This window comes from Platalea leucorodia (genome assembly GCF_965183815.1).
Source record: "Platalea leucorodia genome assembly, chromosome: 5".
Lineage (NCBI taxonomy): Eukaryota > Metazoa > Chordata > Aves > Pelecaniformes > Threskiornithidae > Platalea > Platalea leucorodia.
The window spans coordinates 24657615-24679461 of record NC_138827.1 but is presented as its reverse complement, the minus strand read 5'-3'; the positions used below and the strand labels follow the sequence as shown (position 1 = coordinate 24679461).

Here is a 21847-nt window from a genome sequence, read left to right as displayed (position 1 = left end):
ATTCAGACCAACATTTGAGTGTACGATGAAGGTGTGACTGCAGGGAGGCTGATGGTCCTCCAGCTGGGACCCAAGGGCTGGGTAAGAGGGGCCAAGCCCAGCCCTCTCGCCACCAAGCCGAGGTCAGCCTCGCCTGAACAAAGGTTGCTGGAAGGGGGCCATAATTCACAAAGTCATTTAAATAGTTAAATGGGCTACACATGTGGCGTAGTGCTCCTGGAGTGACGAATTTAGAGTGCTGTATTCTGTTTAAATAATAAATGTTGTTGTTTGGTTTTGTTTTGTTTTGTTTTTTTTTTACAGGGCTTGTACAGCCTGTAAAGTGTCTTCAAGTATAGAAAATCCCCAATTGCTCTAAATCTACAATCATCCTGACCACTGGGCTTTGGCCACCTAAACCAGAGCAGAACTGGGGCAAAAATGAAAGCATAATTATAAAAATATCCACCATGTGAGATACCCCTAAACTGTTTCCTAACAGCATCTGATCCAAGAGGGGCTTGAACTCTGATTTTCGTAGGTACTGCTTAGATCTCTGAATGCTCCTCATGTTCTTAATCACGTCTGCTCCAGAGATGAGGCTATGAATAATTAACTGTGCCTCCAACATTACAGTCATAGATTATGGTGGTGGTGACTTGTGGACTGCCATGCGCAGCATAAACCATTTAGGAAACTCTGTTATCCACTTTCCCTTTATATTTGTCTTGCAATCACTTACCGCTTAAAAGGGTAAATCTTTCATAGCTTTAATTAAAGCATTTAAAATAATTTACACTGAAATTGTATGTGCTTGGGTCTGTCAAAATTGATGCTTTAATAACATGTCATCCCTTTTTTCGATTGCCCTGAAATCTGTTAAAATTACCACTAATCTAATTGGGAACAAAGTTGTCAAATGCATGCAGCTCTGACAGTTTGTCTTTCTGCAAACTGCCGACAGATTGCAAGTTACGCATGTGTTGAGCAGATGGGTAAGTTAAAAGGAACACAAAAAAAAGCAATTTATTAAATCACCTGGAACCAGCAGCTCCATTCCAAAAATAGTGAGAATGAAATATAGCAAGAGCTAGGAGAGTTGGCACTGGAATATGCCAGAAGGTACCAGTTACAAAACAAGATAAACATTTTGAGAAGCCTCAGCTGTGTTGCAGAATAATGAGGCGTTATTTAACCCGATATAGATTACCAGCAGAAATTAATTTAGGGTGCAGGGTTTTGTGAGAGTGTGTGAGTGTGTGTGTGTGTGTACGAGTGTGGGGGTTTTTTTAGGATTTTTTTAATCCCTATGTTTTAACTCCTTCATGTCTGAAAGACAAGTCCTCCGTCTCACTCCCTCAACTCCAGCCCTTCCCTGCAGAGCTGCTGGACCCACTTTACATCCGCGTAGCGTGGTTGCCCTCTCCTTCGGCTTCCTCCCACACCCTCCCTTTCATGGGCATCTCCCTCACATTTGAGAGAGGCCAAGGTTGCAGGTTCCTCAGAGACAACTTGGCCACTGACCTCCTTGGGCTAGGCAGTCTCATATCTGCCCATAAATACTTCTTTTGGAAGGAAATGTGAAGAGGAGGGAGGCAGAGGTGGCACCCTGCAGGGACAACTGGCCCATCCGCTCCAGTTCTGCCATTTGCAATCCCTTCCTTGGACCTCCAGCTCACTCCCCATTGGCCCTGCTGCTGCTCCTCTGCTCCCTGCCCATCCTCCATGTCCCCCATCTCTCTGTTCCCCACAAGCTGCAGGAAACAGAGTTGAGCTCTGTGGCCATCACATGGGTCCATTCCTCCCTGCACAAGTCCATCTGCCTCAGGGACACGTACTCGGCTGTGTTTATACAGCACTTAGGGAAAAACAGCTTTCATTCTTGGTTGCTCTATAAGCACTACTCTGTTCAGCACCATTTATTATTAAAGAGCAAGACCAAGATTAAAAACCAGTGCAATAGCACTAGCTAAGCATGATTCACCCATGGAGGCCACCACGGAGGACACCCCGGGGTGAAGATGCTCGTGTGCTTCCCCTGGTTCAGTGCCAGCTCGGAGGGAGGGATGAAGGCATGAGGCTTCACTGGTTCATGTTCATTTTTGGAGAAAGCCCTGAAGTGTCTGCTCTTGCCAATGGTCAGGCGTGTTGTGGGCAGGGAGAGACTGCTGTGCCTTGTGGCCCTCTGATCTTATGCATAGCTTTGCCAAAAGACCCGCACCAAATCCTGTCCACAGCAGCCAGGTGGGCAAAAGAGAGGGAAGACAAACAGGTCCTGAGACACAACATCACCTTGAATCGATGGGATACTCCCCAGTCCCACAAAAAAAGAGATGAGCTCCCATGACCACAAAGTGCATTAAGAAAGAGACTCTCTCAGCAACTTTATGAACTAACTTTATAAGCCACAGTTTAACTGGCTATGGCATCATTTCAGCAAATGGAGATATACTGATTTAAACCAGCTGACAATCTTTGGCCTATAACACAAGGTAATAGGTACCCCTTCCCAGCGAGCAGGGAGCTGGTGCCATTTCATACATGTGTTCAGGGAGGAGAAAAGATCATAAAAAGAATTGCAAATGGGAGGTTACAAGCAGAATTGCTTCTCCCCTCCTTTTTTTTTTTTTTCTTTTGACTAAGGAATAACCATGTTGACCCATTCTTTCCCATAGAAAACTTGAGGAGGAAAGTCTGCCTAATTTTCCACAGTTTAAAGATGTCTTTACATACTGGCATAAAGATGGATGAGCCATTCTCCTGCAAAAGTGATGCCATTCCTTGTGTAAAATTTAGATTTATAAGTCTCAACAAACAAGAAAGATGAAAATCTAGCCCTAGGTAACATTACGGCACTCAGTGTGCCATCAGGCAAAGTATGATCCTTAATGCAAGACTGAAAGGATATAACGGAAACCAGCTAAGGAGCATGGTGAGCCTGATTCTGAAATCGTCTCCAAGTAGTTTAAACTGTGACTAACCCTATGAAAGCCAACAGGAAAAAATAAACATCAAAGCAGAGTGAAAATATTTCAGGTATTTCAAGTGAGGTTGGGTCAGCCCCTGCATTCCTGAGCTCCTGTGCAGAGCAGGGATGGAGGCAGAAGGTGTTATTAAACAACATTTATGCCTCCACGTCCAAAAGCCAGAGCTTTTCTGATCCCTGCTTGGCTGCCTCCCCGCAGCTGGGCTGTAGCAACCAATGCAGGGAAACCACATCTCTCCTCTCTGCCTTGTCCCGGGATCCTTCCCCGAAGCTCCTTCCCTCTCCCGTGCCCCCCTCCTTGCGCAGCGTGGCGGGGGGGCCACAGATGCTGGCCCACACTTTTTCCTTTCACTGCAATTTAAATGGACATTCCCGTCCCCTCCCCCCCACCTCCAAGCAGGTCATCATTTAGAGTCCGTGATTTATTTAATGGTGGTTTTAACCCCACTTAGAAATAGGCTGCTTTCATGATTTATTGATTCCTTCTTCCCCTTGTTAATTTGACTCATTTCTTAGGAAATTATTCATAGTTAATCATGGTAAGAATAAAATTAGTTATAATGCCCACTTTGCTGCAAAGGGAGCGTAAATAACTTTTAAAGCAAATCGGAAAGAAAAACATGTTAAAGCAAAAAAAAGAAAAAAAGAAAAAAGAAAAAGCCGGAAGAATAGATATAAAATGATGATAATCCAAAGGGGGCAGTAAATTAAGCCTCTCCACTGTTACTGGTTAGAGGAAGGCACAAATTTACATTCCACGGGAGCATGGCTTTTACAGCAGGCTCTCCTCAATTGAATTTGCCATATCTTCTGGGAAACGCACCATTTGGAAGATAAAATCTCCCACCACTCCACCACCACTGCCACCATTCAGAAGATTAAAAAACCCCGCCAACTCTGTTGTGTGCCTTTTGTGCCCACTAGAGGAATGTAAAACCATTATATTTAAGTATCATAATGGCCAACATATGCTTTTTCTTAGAAATGACACCACCATCTGGATTAAGTTCTCCTGATCATTTCAGACAATGTTACAATTATTTTTTTTTTCCCCTTCAGGAGAACGAACTGCCCAGAAAGCAACAACAGTCGGAGATGGGAATTTCTGCTTTTCCTTTTCCGCTGCTGGCAACCTTGAGAAACGTGGTAAACCCTTTATATGTACCTAAATCATTCGATTTCACTTGCTAATTGATCACGAAAGCCTACCTGGGTATACCCCAATATTAAGCCTGTGAGACTCCTATTGCCTTTGGCCGTACAGCTTCACTATTATAGTTAATAAAGTATGTAATTGCCATAATGATAAAATTACATCGTGTGACTGTTTGCAGCAGTCTCTTTCCCACAACCATATCAGTCGTTAAATATTGCACTGACTGGTACTGGGAGAAAGAGAGGCAAGCTTAACTCTTCGCTCGCTGAGGGCTTTTCAGCACATTGGTGTACAAAGGGGAGGTCTTCTCACCTGAGTGACTTCTTACCAGCCCCATGGCTATTGTCGTGGACGTCGGAGACCTTCTGGGCCACCACATCCAACTGGCTGTAACTGGAAATGGGCACGCCGCGATAATTGATGTGCTCAATCTGACCATGCACAGGTGGCAGGGAGACAGCATACAGCAGCTTCTCGGGTTTGCTAGTGCCATCTGTTGCCACAGGAACATCTGTCGTCAAGGTCACCCTGTCACCCTCTGTTAAAGTTACAGGTTTGGTGAGTAGAACAATGTCACCTAAAAAAATGAAATGAGTAAAAGGGGAAACCAACAAGAGAGAAATTAAAAAGGGGAATATTCCTTATTACATCCCAGACCAGAGGGAGAGAATAGGATAAAAGTCAGCCCTTCAGTTCAGGGAAAGGAGAAGAATTTCATCAAAATAGCTTGGGAAAATATTCTTGCTTTAGGTTTTAGAGGCAGGCAGGACATTTACAACAGAAAAAGCTGCAGAGCTATCTCATTTATTTTCAAATACACCCCACAGTGAGTCTCACTTCAAGGCTGATGCTAAGTGGAATCACAACATTTTTATCTAATCTCAGCCTGGGTGAGTTTATGGAGGAGCACGTGTATTTATCTGGCTGGGCGATTTGTCCAAAATATTGAAGCCAGCTTTGATTTTCTGTTTGGGGAGAGAGAATGACCCAGTTGTTTAGAAAGAACAATTATGTTAATAGATCCAAATGGGCCAATGGACAGAACGTGTTAATGAACTAAGCATTAAGCACAAACGCTGTGTTTTAAGCCAATAGTGATGCTGTAACCTCAGCAACAGAGGTTCTGGCTCCATTAGATTTATTTATGAAGAGCTCCACTGTATCGCCCAAGGGCCAGGGCAATTTTCACATTTACAAAGGAGTAGCCCCAGAAAATTAAGGCTGCTGGAAAATTGAACAAATCATCTTCTCAGAAGAGGAGTAGCAATGATTTACCTAGTCATAACCACTTCATCCTTTTCTATCATAACTCTCCTTGTTTTTAAAAACATATCTGAATCAGAGTGGCAGCACAACAGTTGACCTGCCAAAGGCAGAAGCAGAGACAAGTTTTTATCTGAGGATGTTGCAAAAACAAGAGAATAACGTCAATCAGCTTCCATTGCTGTCAGTCAACCTGCTGATGACAATATACAATAGCGGCATTTCTAGCCTGGACTCTGCAGGAGCTTTTTTTCTGTTTCCTGCCTTCTTATTATGTTGCCAACCGACTTTCAGAAACAACAGGTTCCTATTAAATGGAGAAGGCTGCCAGCAACATCTGAGAATAGTGGCTGTCAGGGCTTGGGGGTTTTAAAAATTTATTTCCACAACAAAATCTGCACCAATTTCCATGCTTTCCACCCCATTTGATGGCCCACCTTTGCTATTAACCCTTTTAACACCACTCCTCCACTGCAGCTAGCATGGCAAGTGAAAACCGTGAATGAGACTTGATGCATTCAAGAAGTGACTATTATCTGAGGAAATTAGTCTAAGGACATCGTAGTCATTCAAAATATAAATACAATTAGTTTGCCTTCATATAGCAAAAATTTTAATTGTGTTTGAGAAAAAACATCAAAAAGGAAAATAAGCAGCCCCTTCCCCAGTGCAATGAACATTATCAAAACTCACCAGTCTTGGAGCATTTGGCATGAGACAAATCATTTGTGCTGTGTTAGAGAAGAAGTTGGGTGCTTCTTAATTTTTGGTTGCATCTTTGAAGGAGACTAAATTTGTATGAGATCTCACTAAACAGGGTTTCCTTTTCAGACTGTTTCCAAAAGTGATCTGAGATCAAGGAGGAGCGCAGAGGAGAGAGGACCTAGAAAGGCAAAGGATGGGACAACACTGAAGGAAGCAGCCATGGACACAGGACATCAACCTGCTGTACACTTTGCTCCAGGGTTAGAGAAATCCACAGTCAAGCCCAAGCTGATTAAGTAGATGCACTGCTCATGTTCACTCATTTTCTTTACAAGAAATCCAAACAAATAAGATAAAATAAGGAGGCAACAGCAAAACAGGCAAGTGCAGTTAACCCAACTTCATTTTTGCCCATGTGGAAAAAAAGGCCACTTGGAAGTCTTTTGATACTCCCATTTTTTAGATGCTCAGCAGGGGACAGTGATGGTCACCTGGGTTGTCCCTTTTCGAAAAGCTTTCTGTTACTGTCTGCCACCCTGCTGCGTTGCCTCATTAATGACATCTGTGAACAGCAGTCTGCAAAACTTAAAAACACCAAGAGCCTTTCAAGAATCAGAGCCCAACCTTTGCTAACCCCATCAGATCTGCTCCAGAGAGATGCAATGATGGGAAATTGCCCCAAACCCCATTGATTACTCCTTTGAGCAGCAGGTTACCCATTCCCATTGCTTAATGCTGGAGGAAAAAATCGGGCTCCTTGTGTCCCTAATTATGAGCCCAAGGATCAAGGTTTCAAGCCCATATTTAAGCCACACTGATCTGAGTCCGCTGCTGAACTGGGATGTCAGCCATCAACCAGTACAGTTTGGTTACCATGAAGCAGGTATTACTTAAAATAACTTACCTAAAAAGTCTCCAGGTTTATACCGATAATCAAAAGAATAAATAAATAGACATCTGGTCTTCTAGGCAGCCTGATTCACTACTTACTTTCTTTTTTTCAGCCTGATACCCATAGTGGTCAGGGTACACACCACTAAGCGTATGCAACGTACAACAAGAAGACACGTACATCTGAAGTTGTTCATCTAGCAGCAACATTTGGCCTTAATATGTTCATTTTATTTTTTTTAGATTCTAGAAAAAGAAAAGCACTTTCAGATTTAAAGGAAAAAACAGACTCCAACTGCTAGGATGGGTGAAACGCTTCGACCGGCTGCACCTCGGCAGCTCGAGGGGTCGCCAGCATCCCCCGCGTGCTCCCTGGGGCCGTGCCGTCTCCCTGCCTGGCGAGGCTGGCAAAGCCACTTGGATTTTTTTGATTCACTTGCTTAAATGTCGTGGGCTTGAAAGTTTGACTTGAAATATAACATTAGTGGGTTTGTGGTAAAAGCAGCAGAGAGGATAGGATGACAGGCGGGGCAGAGGGGACTGATTGAAAGCAGGTGTGGAGGAGGAAGATGGGAGGAGGAGAAAGAGGAAAACATGACTGAGTAAGTAAATTCAACATTATTATACATATTGAAAAAGAGCACCCATATATAGAGCACCCACCTGTGCTCACTTCTTTTCAACATTTTTTTTTTTAATATATAACAAGAGATAGGCTTTAAAATTGAGCTACCGAAACAAGGCACAGCGTGGCATGCGCTGCTCCCCCAGAAGTGGCTGTGGGAGGAGGAATACAGGACAGATGTTCTCCACAGTGTTTAACTCACCACTGGGAGGTACTGGGGTTCTATGGGAAAGATTGTACAGGAGAGGACTGAGGTGTGAGAGCCCATATAGACTTCAAGGTGGGCTTGGTTTCTGGCTACAGGGGGGATTTTGTATTTATATCTGTATACACACAGGCAGAGAGATCAAAATATAGCGGAGACCAATGTTTCAGCTAGTCTGGCCTCCTGAGGGTCCTCATCATGTTCATTTGACTCCTGCACAGAATACAGCCTTCTTCACTTAACTGGTAAAATACCTCCTCAAGCAAAGAAGCACTCCCTGTTGTAAGGGGAAGGAAATGCCCAGGAAGGTAAATCAAAAATTACGGGACATTATTGACCGTATGAGGCTGCTTTAGGGAGGCTGATGAACTGCTCCCTCCCTCCACACATCCGCACACCTTCACACCATCCGAATTCCATACGGCTTTGCCTAGTTTTTTACTACATTTTTACTTGATTGTACATATTATTGTCTCATTAACTGCAAAGCCTTCCAGGGCACTGAAAAGGAGAGAGCATTAAAATACGCTGAAAAGTCCTGGAGCTCAATTAACACACACCAGGGGGTTCAAGGGGTGGGAAAGGGGGGGGGGGGGGGTTCAGCTCCAATTATAAAAGGCAAACTTATCTTCGGGGTTTTTTTTCTTTTTTTTTGGTAATATCAGCTAATTAGACTTTGACAACCAATTAGCAGATTTTTAGCTTTGCTGAGAATCAAGTTAGCGCTGAGAAAGGAGGAGGCAAGTAAACCAAACATGCAAAATGCTCCTCTTGTACCACAAACAGGCTGTCCTTAAAAAAAATATCCACAGGGCCAGATCCTGCTCTGGGATTTATAGCCCTTTCAGCTGGCTGCCACATCAGTTACTCGCAGGTGTAAATTGAGCGTAGGACTTGGCCTGCAAACTTAAGCTCGCCATAACTCATGCAAACTCACAGTGGCGAAGCGCTCTCCAGCCTCCTTGCAAGGTTACATTTTAACTTTTAATAACCTTTCTTGCTTTTTTTTTTTCCTACCAACCATGAAGTACCCAGATGATTATTTAGGATTAATGGATTATCAAAAGTGCCAGTTGGCACACTCCTAGTAAAGAGAAAAAAAAAAAAAAAGGGAAAAAAAGTGTAACAAATGCAGCTGTTTACTAATAAATAAAGCCTCAGCTGTAACAGAAATAAATTAGATGCATTTAATTGGTCGACTGCAAACCTCCTCTCTTTATTACAATGCTGCTTCTTGTTATTTTATGATGTCAGGGTAGATGGCAGACTGACAGAGTGTTTATGAATCACAGTTTGCAGATGGCACTCCTGGTTTTTCGGCAGTTATGAGCACAAGTAGCATGAGGACTCAATAGAGGGTTTTTGCCAGGGAGGACCCCCTGAGAATTAGCCGCCTTCATTTCTCTGGTGCCAATCTCCCCCTGACAGGAGCACTATTTCACAAAACCTACATTCAATAAATTATACCCGCCTGGCAAGAACTTGGAAATATTTAACACTCGGAGGACACCAGCGTCTCAATTTGATTTCTATTCATTTCCAGAGGACGCCAGGCACTACTTGGAACAGCCCTCATTTGTGTGCATGTGCATGAGTTTCCCCCTCCCAGATAAAAAAAAAAAAAAAAAATTATAATGGTCTTTGCAGCCAGGAATATCTCTCCCTGCCTTCAAAATGACTTCAAGTCTCCCGAGGACAGTTTACGGTCTCGTGCCCTGGTCCTCCTGAGTTGCCCTGCCTAATGACAGCTTTGTAATCCAGTTGGGAAATAATCTCACATGGCTGCACTCGGAGCTTGTGAGCTGTAAAACTTCTGGATTGAACTCCTTCGCCTGGTCACTTCAGTGAGCTACAAGCAAATGCAATGAGGGATGTGGTCATAATTGTCAACAGATTTGTAAATTTGTATCATTAGTTATGCGCATAATGGATTTTATTCTAATGAGCTTGTTCATAAGAATGCCAGGAGGACTTGGCCCCTTTGGAGGAAATAAACTACGAACTTTGCCCATGCATTTTAAAACACATCAGTGCCACATAAAGGGAAAAAAAAGAAATGTTTCCTCTCCTTTCAGTGCACTGCAGTTTTCACTTAGATGAACCTGATGCAATAAGCTATGGCTCCTTTTACTGCTGTAAACTCATTCCCTACCTTTGCTGGGATTTCTCACGGATACATAGACATTTTCAGATGGGGACATGTTTTTTTCCATCCATTGAGTAAAACTGGAAACCATCATGACTCTTTGAGCTCAAGTTACTGCTGTGGAAATACCAAAGGCAGCCCTTGTCCATACCCTCCCGACTGAAATTTATTCCAGGACACAATGCTGTCAAAGCTGCCACAGTCTGAGAACCAGAGCACTCCCCCCTCCAAATCCAGCTAGAAACCCTGTGGTGCTCAGGGGGTCAGTCAGCAGGACCTGGTTCACATGGAAGAACAATAAAACTAGTTATTATTAAATCAGGTTTTTATTATATCTATTACTATTAAATGTATTCTTATTAAATCTAGTTATAGCATTAGATTTGTTCTCCAGAGACAAAGAATGAGGCTTCTAAGCTTGCTCTTTGGGGAAATCTACTCCTTCTTTTCTTAGAAACAACCTGGATATTTTTATTGAATGCATGAGCTGAGCGAAGAAGCAGACAAGCCCATGGAAACCTACTGGCACCTTTGCCAAAATGATGTTCTCCGCGTGCCCAGCGGAGCCCTCTTCCCCTGCTCTCCCTCCTCTCTCTCTCTGATCCTGCTTTTCAGCCAACCACATATAAAAATCTTCGGCATGTGCCAAGTACTACAGATGGGTCCATTGTAGCACACCCTAATGTTCATAGCTGACACCCAGGTGTTACAGTTTGTACTTGCTCGCTAGCCAGACGGTGGCTGTATGCCAAGGGGAAGGCACAAAGCACTCAGATACCATGCTGAAAAGCTATATAAGAGAGACTTTAAGAGACAGAAGAGCAGGTAAGACACTATGCAAAAGCAAGAGAAGACTGGTCCACCAGCAACCGCCTCCCTCTGCCGTCCATCCAGCCTCCCGTCCCATCCCCATAAAGCTCTGATTTATTATCGGATTACATCCGAGCATCTCCATTCCCCTGACCTTATCCACAATCAGACCGGCTTGTTTCAAACCTACTGCTGATCTGCAAGTTATTTCAGGTCTGGCTAGCAATAAAGCGACTTATTTAAAAGACATGGGCAGAGGGAGAATGAGCTGCCCGTTTCTGATGTGCTCATCACACCTGGGCAACGGACACTGCCTGCATGGGGTCTGAGCACGTAAGGAGCAGAACTCCTGAAATAACACCAACTCACTATCTACATGTATTCGAGTGGCCTTGAGAGCATTTAAGAGCCCTTCCTATTTCAGTAGCTGGAAAGGGTTAACACCAGTATCCTATTTTCTCTTCCATTTTCCCCTCCCAGGAGCCTACTCCCCTTGCAGCCTAATTTCCTTCAGTTTAATTAATTTTCAGTAATCACAAGTCTAGACACCACAAGCAGCAGCTTCACACCCCAGGTGACATAGTAATGTTCGCAGTGGACGGGCAAAGGGACGTGGTGCGGTTTCACGCACCAACCCCTCCCCCCCCCCCCCCCCCAAGCTAGAGCTGCCCACGTCTCGGCTAAACCCTTTTTGGAGAACAAACAATTTTTTGGAGAACAAATGCTTTTAAGGATTCAGGTGCAGGGAGCTTTTCAACCATCTGGCTGGCAGGGGCTTCCCAGCTGTCTGCAGCGGGTGCGTTCAGAGCAGCACGTACGAGCAGGGTCCAACGCTTCAGAGACATGCCAAACCTGCGGCACATGTGGAGAGCAACTGTGCAGCACTGGCTCACTCCAGAAAGCCTTGGATCAGTGGTGCATGGGCTATAAAGCCGTGCACCATACATATGCTGTGGCCCACATAGGATTTCTGGAGGGTTAGCAGCCCTTGCTGACATTATCAGAGGTGCTGGTCCCACACACACCTGCAATGTGGCCCCATACCTTGCTGCTCTGGACAAATCCAGAAGTTCTCACTTCTTAGATAAAATTTCAGGAAGGAAAAAGAGAAAAGGGCAAGAGCAGCTCTGATGGCCCTAAGCAAGTCGCCCTTTATTGACCATTTTTATTTGCCACCCACAGCAAGATAAGAAAAATTAGGAGGCATCAGGAGGTCAAGTTAGAAAATAGTAGTGATCTCTTGGAAGTACATAGTGAGGGATCACTTGAGACATACGCAAGGAGAGTAGGACTGCAGTACCCCAAGGAGAACAGGAGTTTGGTGTTATCACTAGAGCATGGAGGAGCTGAAGTGGGCAGGACATCACTTACCGCATTAAAAACTGCATCTTTTCCAACCAGAGCCACTTATAACCCACCAGGCTGAAGCACCTTCTAGGGCTGCCACCGTATCTGTTGGTTTTTTGGATACGTACTTCCATGCATTAATATTGATTATTTTGCATCCCAACGCTAGCTGTCACTGATGGCTCTCATGCTATTCCCCGCTTGTCAGCACTGATGAGCTCCAGAAAAGCTCGGTGGTGTTCGAGGGACTTGCACATATTTGGTATGAATATCCCACAGCACACGAAAATCAACTGGGGATCCAAAGTGAGAGCTAACAGCCACCAGCCCTAGTAGCTGCTGCTTACACAGAGGCTCCGGACCAATTTTTAGCCCTATAAAAAGCACTCATTTTAAAACACATAAAATTGGACCAACTGATAGCCAGCCAACTTTCGATATAATCTCTCTTTCAGTCTAACTCCAGTACAGAGAGAAAAAGAATACTAATGAAGGCGCTTGACAGAAAGGACAGTTAGTTCATGCATGCATTAGTGAACAGTTATGGTGTGTGAAAAAAAAGCCTTCCTCTCCTTTGGTTGCAGAATATCACTGCTAAAATGTTTCCCCCCTGCCTTTGCCCCAGTCTGAGATTTAGTACTGGTATTTACTGAGCGCAGTCTGCAGGGTTCTCTTCCCACCCCATTCTGCTATGCTTCCACCTTCACTAGGACCAAGCAGGACGAAAAGGCAACTGTCCATCGCCTCCCATGCCCAGCTCTGCGTGTAAAGCCTGGTCCTTATTACAGATTATTGCTCATGAATGTGAGCTTGCTTACAGCGGGGAAGCGGTTTGCTGTGTCCCCAGCCCTCACAGCTCGTATTTAACTCCCACACAACCTGCGTATTCAGGTCGGTAGCACAAAGCCTCCCTTAGAGGATCGCTTCCTTCCTCTTCCGAAATGAATGACTCCACAGATCTGTTGGTTGGGTACTTACATTCCTACGGTGAGAAAGTAAATATTTAGCACCGGAAATAGGTCACCCTGTTTGTGAAGATTGAGAATAATACCATGGGCTTCGCCGAGCTGAGATCAGCAGTGTCCGAGACACTCACAGCACTGTATCATGACCCAGGATGAATAACGCCATCCCCACCCACCCCATAATATTTTCCAGCTTCTGATTATTGCGTTTTATTTACCGAAACAAGACCACTTGACTCCTGAAAGTTTTTGTGTGTGTGTTCCCAGCAAGCAAAGCAAAACAAAATAAATTAAATCCACGGGACAAAGCACATTAAAGTCTATTTGGGTGTTATGAGCTAGATTTCCTAATGCACTCAGGATGCCCAAAAAAATGGAAGTTCACTTTTAGAGTTGCCTTCCTCTCCTCTCGTGCTCTCCCCCCTCCCCTCCACTTCAGTAAATTAAGTGAGACTCATTACTTTTTATAGCTCTGAACAAAAAACATAATCTTACCGTTTCTTACTAATATTAGGCAATGACATAATGCCATTTGCAGAGGTGTTGCGCAAAGAGGCTGACTTTTACTGGCTTCTGATGGCAGGGCTCTCCACTTTATATTCTGTTTTATGTAAGTCTCCTCAGAATTTATTGACCTCAAAGGATTTCTTGAGTTGCTTAATTATAAAAGGAAGAAGACAGCACAGTGGCTTAGCAAACCAATATAAAAGTCAGCTAAAATGTGTCATTATGGAGAGGGATGGTGGAGGGAGATGTGTAGCAAAAAGTAGTTTCTAGGGTCTGAGCTCAAGAGGCAAAGCTTTTCCTCTGAGTTATTCCCCGACAGGGCTGGGATGCTGCAGGGCGATGCCGGAGGATGGCTTCTAGCTTGCCTTGGTGTTACATAGGTGTGTTGTGTTGGCTCCGGATGGGATAGGGGCAGAGGCTATGAGCATCTCTGAAGCAGAGACAAGGAGGAACTAAGAAAGAAATCCTGCAGGGGACCTACCAGAGCCACCTAAACACAGGAGAAAATTTCAAATAAAACCCTATGTTTGGTCTTGCTGCTTACCCTATCAACCAAGTCAATTAATGAACTAAACCATTTCCAGAACAAGTCTGCTGCTGCAGGAGCTTGCTGGGGATTTCACTCGCTCCCAGGAAAAGGGAGAAATATAAGCCCTGAAGCCACTGCTGCCTTCGTCTGCAGACCTGGGCACACGGGGACAGTTCAGCCAAGCTCATCCCCTAGAGCATCTTTGGTGTCTGCTTCTGACCCAGCACTGGAAATAGCTTTTCTCAGCTGCTTCAACTTCCAAACCCATACTTCTGGGGAGAAAAAATTTAAAAAAAGAAACAGGAAGGGAGACACTGGTGAAAAAACAAACCAGTGGCAGTCGCTGCCCATTTAGTGAGGGGGGTTAACGATTCAAGCCAGACTTCCTCGATCTCAGCGTGTCTCCACGTTGCACAGAGGTTACTCACTTCACACACTCTCTTGTCCAAACTTAAAGCATAATTTATGTCCCAGTGCCTCCAGCATCACCCTTGCTCCTCAAGATGGAAGTTGAAGTGCCTGAGAACTGAGGGACTTCTTCAGGCTGGTCTTGGAAAAGCAGCTGTACTAAGGAGAGAGGCTGGGCAAAAATTAGCTAAGATAACAAAGCTGGGTAAGGATATGCATGTGCTGCAAGAAAGGCCATGGGCTTTTCTGCATGACCTGCAGCAGGAACAGCATTGATGTGTTGGTAGAGCACCTAGCACAGGGTGACGGGCAGCTGCTCCTCCTGAGGCTCCTTATTTCTTAGTTACTTCTAATTTCAAAGTGGTGGAAGAGGGAGCTCAGACGATTGCTTAAAGATGTTATTTTGGTCTCTCTTACACCGCTTGGTACGCGGCCCATGATTGTGTCCAAAAGAGGCAGATCTGGCTGGAAAGACTGAATGCTGCTTAGTATTTTCCCTGTTATATTTTCACATCTCAGGGAAAACTGTGGTAGCGAGGGATCTGTACCTAAGCTTTTCTAATTCATGTGACCATCACTTACTCGGCATGACACCATAGGTCTCACTTCTCTTGGCAGCAGTACAGGGCTCGCGCTTTCATATGGATGAAGTATTTTTGAGCAATTTCTCCAATTTATTAAGCATGAACAGGCTCCTCAGCATTGAGCAGATAGAATTTTTTAAAAACATTTCAACAAATCTGCTCCTGTGGGACTGGGACAGAAAGCTTTGCCACATATGCACACACGATTTTTTTCTTATGTTGTCCTTCAGCCTCATGGGTTTTGGTGAAACTACGAGTCAGATTCATGGCTCTGAGCAGAAGAACACACTCCCAGCTCCATGGCTTGGTGGAAAATGGTGATACTGGCACATTTCTTTCCCTTTGCTCAATTTGCTCCATGGAGTGGGAACACATAAATGAGATTTGAGATATGAAGCTCGCCTCTGATGGACTAGAAAATAACATGGAAATTATAAGATTAAATAAGGGGTGTCTCCATGGGGTTGCTCACACTAGGAAGGAGTGAACATACGGATCCAGCAAAGCCATTTTACATGCATGAAAACAGAAATAGCAGCAAGGATAGATAGACAACGAGAGGGAAATTGCAAGAAATGGAGGAAAGCAAGGAAAGACATGCAGCGGAAGAAAACCAGACCAAGGGAACAGGCAGAGAAGAGTAGGATGATGGAGAAGACACAGTAGCAGACCCAAGCCTTGCATGGAGAGGACCTGGCTGGAGAGGGAAAGGGGAGACTGGCAGCGTTCCCCCCGAGCAAAGGGCATCAATGGCTCTGCGCCTGCCAGCCCCTAAGGAAATGCTAGTAGGAAGTAGGGACACGTGTCCATTTTGTAACTTCTCGATGTTTACTACTTCTGTGAAAATTTTCAAAATACACACGTGACACTCTGGGAATGGAGCCAAAGCCGTTTCGAGCATCGATGCCCCCCTGCACACACCACAGGCTGCTGCTCTGCTCCAGAGAGGGGCAACTGCACTGGATTTTTCTGCTTTCCCCTGCAAAAAGGACCTCAGCAAAGGGGCCCCAGGCACCCAGGCAGAACAACATGGGATTTCATATTTGTGCTGATTTATGCCTCAAAAAGAAAGCTTGCGCTTATCTTTGCAACTAAGAGTTCACCAGGTATTTTGTGATCAAACAGGTTTATCATGCCCTGAAAATGGGGATTCAAACCCTGCTAGTGGGAAGAGCCGGACCTGGATACAAGTTTGTGCTTGAATTTCTTCTCTCTTTGAAACAAAAGTTTTATTTTTCAAGTCACTAAAGTTCTTGTGAGATGAGAATAGAAATTATTTGTAGCTCTACAAAGTAGTTTTGTGAGTCAAGAAAATGTCGTCACCATCACCATGCAGAGAAGGCACTGAAGTATTAGCCTCGCTGATGCTTTTTCCCCTCTGGCCCATGGAGATCTTTTAAAGGGTCTACATAAGGCAAAAAGCAAAATCAATATTATAATCTTATTTTTTAGACTGGATCTGGCATTTCTGGAGGGATTCAGCGGGTCCACAGGATTTTTTTTTTCAACTTGTGAATTCTTAAGAGTAGAAACTCTAATTAGGCCAAAACACGTGTGACGGTCATGAAGTGAGTGAAAACACATCTCCCACATCCCAGTCTCACAACATGCCACCAGGCCAGGTTTCTTCCTGTGTTCCTCAAACCCGTAAACAAGAGCACATACCTGCATGTTCATGACAGGGTTTAGACTTGCCATGCCATTCAAAAACCTTATGATAGACTATTTTATGTCAAAAAGATGTCAGAAGGACTTTACTGCTTGTGAACAGAGACAATTAATTAATTTACTCTCCGTGTAGATCCCTTCTCTTTGATTGAAGCCTTATTCCCAGAGGTGGCCCTCTGGCTCTCTTGAAAGGAACATGAGCATTAACACTGCCTTCAACTGGCTTTGGACCTTAAATATTAACAAAACCCCACACCATGTTCTTCCCAATAAGATTCACTGTTAAAAATAGATTAAAGGGAATGGAGAGAACATACATACAGAAGGGAATAAAGGAAGCAGGAGAGAGTTGTAGAGTGTGAAAAAGAAGCAACTCTGGCCTAATTGAAGACAACCAGAATTTTGCCACTAACTTAAATACAAACAAGCCTCCGCCTGGAGACCACAAACTAGCTATTTCTGCATGAATGGTTTTTGCCGGATAGTATTGTGTGGCTTGTCATGGTCCTGCGCCAGGCAGCAGCATGCACAGCCTTGCCATGAACCAGCTTTCAGGGATAACGTACAATGAAAGCAAGATCTTCTCTGTACTGTGGGTGGGCTTGGAGACACTGGTGGGGAGATGGGTTTCTTCCATTTCTTTCTTTTTTTTTTCTTTCTAAGTCTTTATGCACTGAATGTCACTTAGATAGCTAACCTGGAAAGATGAGGGATTTCATCGTTGACTGGCATGATGTAGATGTAAAGTGTCCCTTGGAGTGTGCGCTTGCCATCTGTCAGCTGCATGGTAAAACTATCCTCTAGGCTTTCTGTGTCATCATGCATGTACAGCACCATCAGTCCTACAGGAAAGAGGGGGAAATTAAAATGAAAACCCCCAATTTTCTAAAAACTTAAAACATAGCAATCATTTCCATAAAAGCACCCCAACTCCCTGGAATTTAAGACATCAGTTGTGATCTTTAAATACTACAGATTCAGTTTCCCAGAAAGTGCGTCCTGCTTCCATTCAAAAAAAGTCCTTGTTGCTGCTGCGATGCCGATGCCCAGTCCTGCAGTGGGACCTGCCTGGTGAGGCCATGTGCAAATCCGTACAACTCACAGCCCAATGCCAGCACCCAAACTGGGTGCTGCCCCCTCTCACAGTGTCTCCTCACTGCTGCTCTCTCCCACAGCCGCCTTTTCCTAGGGAGAGGGCTTTGATATTTCTCTTCTGTGGTCTCCCACCTTGCAGTGACTTCTAGCTCGGACCCCTCCCAAGGGGTTAACTCCGTGTTTAGCAGCCCTCGGTGGATCCTTTATTCTTGCTGTGATTCCTGCAAATGCAAGAGCAGAAGCAGCACAGCGGGGCTCTGGAAGTCATTCCCTGGCTAACTTACTGAGCAGAGAGCGAGCCAAGCTCGGCATGCTTTGGAGCAGTTCCCATGGGAGGCCTCAATTGCTAGTGAGATACTGGCAATTTCTTCAGTAAATTTTGGGGGCACTTAAAAGAGACTCATACACGATGTGTTCTTCAACACATCTGCTTTGCAGGGCTAGAGCTCTCCCTAGATGTCATGCTCCGTGGGCACAAACATAGCCCTTGTCACTATGGCATCCAAGTGCTTCACACTTGATCAGTGGCCCCAGCTTGCCAAACCCTTGATGTGGTAGGAAAACACAGGCGGGCACAAGCCAAATTTAACAAGTAACCTAGAAAGTCAGTGACCGCAGGAAGATTTGAAACAATGCTCCTGGAGAGCTGGTGCAGCTTCCTACTCACACACAGCTCTTTTGGAGCAAGGTAATGGGGAAATACGGGATCAAGCTGTTCATGGAAAGGGCTTAACTGGCACTGGTGTAGTCATCAGCTTGAGTGCATGCAGGTAAATACATCCAGAATTTGCTAAACTTTAGGTACTTGAATGCACTGGGAAAAAAAAGATTTGAATGGTTTTTGAATTGCAAAGATTGCATTAAAGAAAAACCATTCCTCAAAATAATTAGTTTAATCCACTAAAAGTCACCCTGAGCAACTAACGAGATACAGACACAAAATCTTTACCACTTTCTTGTTCTCCAAAGATTTTTAAGATGCCATGTAAAAGCAGCCCACCCCACAGTTTCCCTTAGATTTCCCTCCCCAAAAGCACATTGCCAGTGGCAGGCAGTGTCATCTACTGAAGCCATCAGACACCCACCAGTTTAAGAGTGAAGCTTAAGCCCAGTCCTCCCAGCCTCACCCACTGCATTGCTATTCACCAGCACACAGTCTTTGCAGTGAAGAGAAAAAAACTCACATCCAGCCATGCCTGCAAAGGTGTTTCAGCTCACAGTCCAGAAGCTGAATAAACCTCTGGCTCTTGAAAGAAGAAAGAAACAAGGAGTGATGGATTAGTCTTCATGGCCTTGGTGCAAAAAAATTCCTCTCAAATTTGAGGGCACGGAAGGTTTTCTCCTAATAAAACAGTAGCAGAGAGACAATTCCTATTTGGTTAAGATTTTGAAAATTGAAAAACACATCCTGTCCCAGTCCTGCTGCCCACTGGGCAGCAGAGTGGGCACGGGGAGTGCAGAAAGGCCCTGCAAACAGCCCCAGGAGCACTCACACCCACAGCAAGATGGCAGCCTCAGACACCCATGCTCAGAGCTGACCCAGGCCGCCGCCAGCCCAAATACCTCCATAACCTCACCGACGTGAGAGGGATTAGATCAGTCCCTAACTAGACACACCAGCCCCCACAGGCATTTTTGGGGGGTTTCTGCTGAAAAAAAAGTATTTATGGAAAAGTGCATTTACATAACTGAAAAGATCCATTCAGCTTTTAAGTCTTTGTTGGGAAGAGCAAATCACAGTAATTGACAGCAAACTTTCCAGAGGTTTCTAACACCTGCTTTATATCTTGCTTCAAGCAGCTTGTATAGGCTTGAACATTAAACAAGCAAGGGGGTTGTTAGCTGTATGAGCCGACCATCGGTGCTGAACAGTCCCAGGACACCTTCAACACCTCCTGAAATAGATAAGGGGGGGGGGGGGGGGGGCTCCTCCTTGCAACCACACCCCACGTAGCCTGTACGCAGACCCCCCCACCCCAAAAGGTCCCCTTTCTTAGAAGGATTTCGACTCTGCTGAACTCAGCCTGAAAAATCGACCGGTTGGCTTTTTTTTTTTTAATTTCAACAGCGGCTTTTCAAATTTCAAAAAACACACACTTTACATTAACGCGTGTCCCTTGTTTCTCAGCTCAAACCCAAACCGTTTGTGGGCTGCGGGGGTGCCAAATAGCCCCCAGCCCGCAGCCGCTTCCTCTCCCCCTGCTCCCGCGCCGCTTGGCACGTGTGCCGCACAGATGCCAAGCCACGGAAGGGATTATTTTTTTTCTTTTTTCTTTTTTTTTTCCTCCTCCATCCTCCCCCCCCCCCCCCCCCCCGCTGCATCTGGTTCCTCAGCAGAGTCTGCAGGCAGTTGTGCTGGCAGCCTGGCAGATGCCTTTGGGTGGCTGCCTGCCTTCCTTCGGCTGGGCCGGGGCGTGAGGGCAACGAAAGCGGGCGGCTTCACGGAGCAGCGGCTCGGCGTGAGGGAAGTAAAAGCCAAGGGAGGTTTTGCACAGAGGTTTGTGCACAAACCACCGTGCAAGGCGCTGCCCCGGCCTCACCTCTCCCTCCCGGAGGTAAATCCCGGCTCGTTGGGCACAGCCGGCCCCCGGGCTCGGGGGGAGGCGCGGCGGGGGCTGCAGTGAGCGGCGGCTCCCAGCAGAGGCCATCCGCATCCCGCGCATCCCGCCCGCCCCGCCGCGCGCCGCTGCCTGCCGCCCCGCTCGGCGCGCGCTGCGCCTCCTGCGCGCGGCCCCGCCGGGCTGCAGCGATCCCAAACCTCGTGACGGGGTGCGAGCACCCCGCACCGGCGAGCCCGCTTCCCTCCCGCGCCGCCGTCTATCATCCCCAGAGCCCTGATGCAGCGAAAAGCAGCTAAACAATAAAAGGCAGCGGAGGAAAGCCAAAGTGCCATTACTCAGACCTTGCTTGAGTTCAGCCGGGGAAAAAGCTGTGAATCTGCGCGTCCTGACGAAGCACTGCTGAGCTCAGCAGCTCGTGCCACCAGCACCTCCAGCACACAGTCCATTTAATATCAGCCCACGAGCTGGCTGGCGGGAGGGTAATGATGGAGATGCTCAGCGCGCCCGTGAGGCCGGCAAGGTCTTCAGCATTCAGCGTGGTTAGTCCTGTAACACACGGGGCACCTTCCCGTACCTGCTGCAAGGAAAAAGTCAAGGGAGAGGAAACACAGCCAGGCCAATTGTCAAGATTTCTCAAAAGGTTAAACAAGAACTTTTAAAACCAGAATGATGGGACGTGGGAGACATTTGGCCAAAAATATTTCCCGGCAGACCCTCTGCCTTTCTGACTGATAGAAATATTAAAACTTCTGGTGGAAGCAAGTGCTTGCCTATTGTTTGCAAAAACTGGTTTCTGGAGGCCAGATGCACAGAGAAGGACTCAGTCTGCATCCAAACTGCCGGAGCCTGGCAAACATGCATTTACAGGGAGGCCCGAGGGGAGGCTAAGAGGGAAGAGCAGATCCTATTGGTGCCTTCGGTACATCCCTGCACATGCCTTCTCCACATGGGTACAAGCCTGTGAAGTCTACAAGTGCTCCCAGATTTGCTTTCTCTTCCTTTACCCTGGGACCGCCACATATCATCGCTAATGAAACCTCCGTTTACATTATACGGTCCTTTCCCACTCGCAGCATATGCTCACTGGAAAAAAAAAATTACTGCTTGTAGCCCCATTGCAGGATCTTTTTTTTTTTTTTGCACTTCAAACTAGTCTATAATATACGATAGAGCGCCAACGCTTTCATTGACATATAGCTTGTTCACTTGGATGTCATGAGATAGCAAACAAGTGAATCTAAACAACGCAGCTAGCTAGTTATATGGCTAATCTGGTGGGTTGCTTTGATTTCATAAATAAATTAGTCTCCTGAACAGGGAGAGAAACACAAACCAGTGATCTCAACAGCTCTGCTGCCCTTCATTACGAGGACGGCCTTGCTCGATTAGAAATGCCATTTGTTTTGATTACAAGGTT

At 45.6% G+C, this 21847-nt stretch overlaps 1 pseudogene across 1 annotated transcript in view; it reads right to left on the bottom strand.

The window, feature by feature from the left end:
* Positions 1-3737: 3737 nt before the first annotated feature.
* The window catches only part of LOC309591702 (FRAS1-related extracellular matrix protein 1-like), a 90059-nt pseudogene continuing 71949 nt past the window's right edge, over positions 3738-21847 (bottom strand). Inside the window, exons 8-11 of the transcript in view lie at positions 17472-17616; positions 8842-8894; positions 4434-4698; positions 3738-3885 (exon numbers count right to left, since the gene is read on the bottom strand). The product of the transcript in view is annotated as an FRAS1-related extracellular matrix protein 1-like (transcript). The remainder of the gene's footprint in view (positions 3886-4433; positions 4699-8841; positions 8895-17471; positions 17617-21847) is intronic.